The sequence below is a fragment of the Sinocyclocheilus grahami genome, unplaced genomic scaffold (assembly GCF_001515645.1).
Source record: "Sinocyclocheilus grahami isolate Dianchi unplaced genomic scaffold, SAMN03320097.WGS_v1.1 scaffold31.1, whole genome shotgun sequence".
NCBI classification, from domain to species: Eukaryota; Metazoa; Chordata; class Actinopteri; order Cypriniformes; family Cyprinidae; genus Sinocyclocheilus; species Sinocyclocheilus grahami.
Window position 1 is genome coordinate 3,596,892 of NW_015505210.1, and position 3,969 is coordinate 3,600,860.

The 3,969-nt window shown below is 34.1% G+C and overlaps 1 protein-coding gene and 1 long non-coding RNA gene across 2 annotated transcripts in view; one reads left to right on the forward strand and one right to left on the reverse strand.

Moving 5' to 3' along the window:
- The window catches only part of LOC107575005 (polypeptide N-acetylgalactosaminyltransferase 18-like), a 52,399-nt gene that overhangs the window by 10,333 nt on the left and 38,097 nt on the right, over positions 1–3,969 (reverse strand). The gene's annotated exons all lie outside the window — the stretch shown is intronic.
- LOC107575015 (uncharacterized) overlaps positions 1–3,969 on the forward strand; it is a 22,958-nt gene that overhangs the window by 3,891 nt on the left and 15,098 nt on the right. The window lies entirely within an intron of this gene.

Below are 3,969 nucleotides of genomic sequence, written 5' to 3' on the forward strand. Positions count from 1 at the left end.
TATCATCAGTCAAGTAATCCCCAATGTCAGCCCAGGCCCGGGAGTTTTGCACGCTCGCGAATCATCTCATGACTAAGTGCAGACGTGATGTAAATAAGAGATTTATTGTGCAGTTTAGAGAGCTTGATTATAACGGAACTTTGTGAGATCGCGATGAGTGATTCTTTTAGTGATAATAAAGGGAGAGCGCTTTGTGTGTTTTCTAGGCTACAATCCATTCAGAATTTGAATGAAACTTTCATTTTTCGGACACATACATGCTGCAAAGTTTCAGGAATGATGCTGGATTCATTCTCGAAATATCAGCAATAAGCAACGGATGGGACAAAAATCCCTAGGTGATTTACTCTGGACTCTTACTTAGGAGCCAAACTTCCACAGATAGCATGCGTCCTGAGCGAGATTCAGTTCACGGATTAAAAGCATGTGTAAATCATAGACTGTAAAAAAACATGGACGTAGTGTCCGTGACGTCACCCGTAGGTTTCTGAAGAGCGTTTCTGAAGCTCAAAGTGGGCGGAGCCGGCATTCGCCATCTTGGCAGTGCGTCACTCCCGGATAATTGAAAATGGGCAAAGAGGCGGGAGCTGGTTGCTGAAACCACGCCCACCTGTCACTCAAGTGGCCACGCCCTTAATTATGCAGAACTTTAATGCTTAATATAATTTAAACGGATGAGTTATAAAAAAATCCACCCCCCTCACAGTTGTCATGAAGGGCAAAATTAGCTATATAGACCAAAACCACTTTTTGTACCAGGCTGTAAACATATTTTTTTCTGCTGTAAAGTTCGGCATTTTAACATGGGGAGTCTATGGGACTGACTCCCTTTTGGAGCCAGTTGATGAATTGCAGTTTTAGTCACTTCCGTGTTAGTTTCATGAGAGAGACCAGAAGGTTGCCGCTTGGTGTAAACTTATCGAGATCGGGACATATCAACCAGTAATTTCATTCCTAGTAACGGACGGTAGAAAGTTCAGAAATGAATGGTATGCGATTTATGACAGAATAGTCGCACAACTGATCGTTTATTTTTTCCTCACGTGTCTCACCACAATGATTCAAAACTGACACATTTCAAGTGACACGGGAAAAAGACACGGAAAACTTAAATGAAAATCAGAAAAGCAACTCGCGCATTTCCGGTTAAATGAAAGGCCATCAATTACTGACACTTAAAACGGGAAGCATCGCCATTCAAATCAGCAGCAAGAGTCAAAGTTCCACAGTTTAGTAAACGCAGGCAATCTCTTTAAGTTATTCTTCACTGCGCTGTATTAACACAATGCGTTGCAATGTGGTAGCGCATTGTTTTGATGCATAGGCTACATCCCTAAAAGATTTCTTTCTTTTGTGCTTTTTTTCCTTGCCCCCCTGACTTTAGAGTCAAATGTCGCCCATGTATATACATATATATATTAATCTATCTGTAAATTCATATTATTATAAAATAAATCATTTTGCATAATATTTTAATATACAGTATGTTTTATATATATATATATATATATTTATATGTAGTAGTTTTAACAATATGTAAAACCTATATAAATCTATATTATTTTTTATAAATGATATATATATATATATATATATATCAAATATATAATATCTAAAAAAAATTATTTTATAGAACAATTATATCAATCCATCCTCTGTAGGGTCATAGGAAATATATAAAATATTTTTATAATACTAATACTACTAATAATAACAAAATAAAAAGAATATAATTTAATTTAATTACATAATGTATATTTAAATTTTTATCATATATTATATATACAAAATAATATAATAATATAATAAATAATAATATTATACTATATATCCTACAATTATAATAATAAATGCTACATATCATCAACAATAACAAGTTAAAGCCCTGGGGTCTCTAAAATTTCATATAATTAGCAGTGGTGTATTTCTGATTTCCTCAACAGATTCTAAAATGTTTCGAATCAGCAAGAATAGAAACTGAAAACATTATACTGCATTGCTTGGCACCATTGTGTCGTTTCCAATAAGAGAAGTGGAAGCACACACAGATATGAATTCAGCAGGTGTAAGAGACCCAGCTAAGTAGTTAAAATCATGCTGACAGTGCTGTTCTCTGTCTTTCCCTCCCTCTCGCTCTCTTTCATTTATATATCTCTGTCACATATTCACAATCTACAATTCTTCCTCATCTAAATAATGCCCCTGTGGCGGTGAAACAACCCTCCTTGGTTGTGTTCTAAGTCACTGATCTTTATTGAAATTCATTATAGTGACTATAGCCCTGGAATCTGACTAAATCCGAAATCCCCCGGAGAGTCGATGCTTTATGGAGAAAGTTCCCTATTTTTACAGTATTTTTTTGCAGGATATCGTTTGTTGTGGAACCTGGTTGTGTAATACACTAGGAATAAGAACAGGAATAAAAAAAACAAAAAACAGACTGGATTGCCTCGAGCAGCCCAACTGTTCAAAAATTCATATTTCGGGCCTCAGCACAAAATAATGAAGAGGTTTTATGCAATACAATGACGGTTTTATGGGCTGCAATAAGTTGACAGTGTATTACTGTGAAACACTGAGATCAATTGTGACGGGAAGATGGGAAAGCGCAAGCCAAGCGCAGAAATCTTCATAAAGGAAGAAATGTCTTTTAACTCACATTTTCACCATGAATTAAACAACTGAAGTGTGCAGAGCCTTTGTACAGAAGATGGGAATAAGGATGAATGATATAGCTATACAAATTCAATGCTTATATTTTCCAATCTTTTGGCATCTCAGTATTTATGTTTGCTCTTAAATGGTTTAAAATATTTATAACAGCCGTAGTTGTATATATATATTAAAATGAATCAATGCATGTTTTCTACACTGTTTTCATTAAATTAACTAAAGGATAAATCATATTAAGATTAATATCTACATTTTAATTCACATTTTTGTGTAGTGACACCATTAAATGTTTTGCTTCATGAAGTCATCAATCGATTATGTTATGAATAGATTCATTGGAATGGACAATTTGAACTGATTCACATAAATGAACCAAAGTATCCAACAACTTTTTTAAAATGAGGGTTAAATTAGAAAAAAAAAAAATCTCAAACAATTTTAATTTTTTTGTAACTTTTTTTTTCACTAAACAAACTGAAGGAAGAATCATATTCAAATGAATATGTCAATTGTAATTAACACCTTTGTGTAGTGACAAAACTATTTTGTTTCAGAGTAATGAATCTTTTTGATTTGACTCTTTGCAAAGTCCAGCCCCCCAAGCCATGGCGCTCTCACACCACACATCATGTTCTCACGCAGTGAAAAATACATTGCAGAGCAAAGAGGACACTGACAACACGCTGACAAAAACAGCGATCTGTCTCGACACATTAAAGAGCCACAAAACGGTATTGTTTGAATTTCTTACAAAATTACCAAATTTGAAAGCCGAGACTTAGTTTCATACCTGTAACATACGAGTAACCTGCTCTGTCTTTTTTTGTCAGCGTGTTGTCAGTGTCCTCTTTGCTCTGCAATGTATTTTTCACTGCGTGAGAACATGATGTGTGGTGTGAGAGCGCCATGGCTTGGGGGGCTGGACTTTGCAAAGAGTCAAATCAAAAAGATTCATTACTCTGAAACAAAATAGTTTTGTCACTACACAAAGGTGTTAATTACAATTGACATATTCATTTGAATATGATTCTTCCTTCAGTTTGTTTAGTGAAAAAAAAAGTTACAAAAAATTAAAATTGTATGAGATTTTTTTTTTCTAATTTAACCCTCATTTTAAAAAAGTTGTTGGATACTTTGGTTCATTTATGTGAATCAGTTCAAATTGTCCATTCCAATGAATCTATTCATAACATAATCGATTGATGACTTCATGAAGCAAAACATTTAATGGTGTCACTACACAAAAATGTGAATTAAAATGTAGATATTAATCTTAATATGATTTATCCTTTAGTT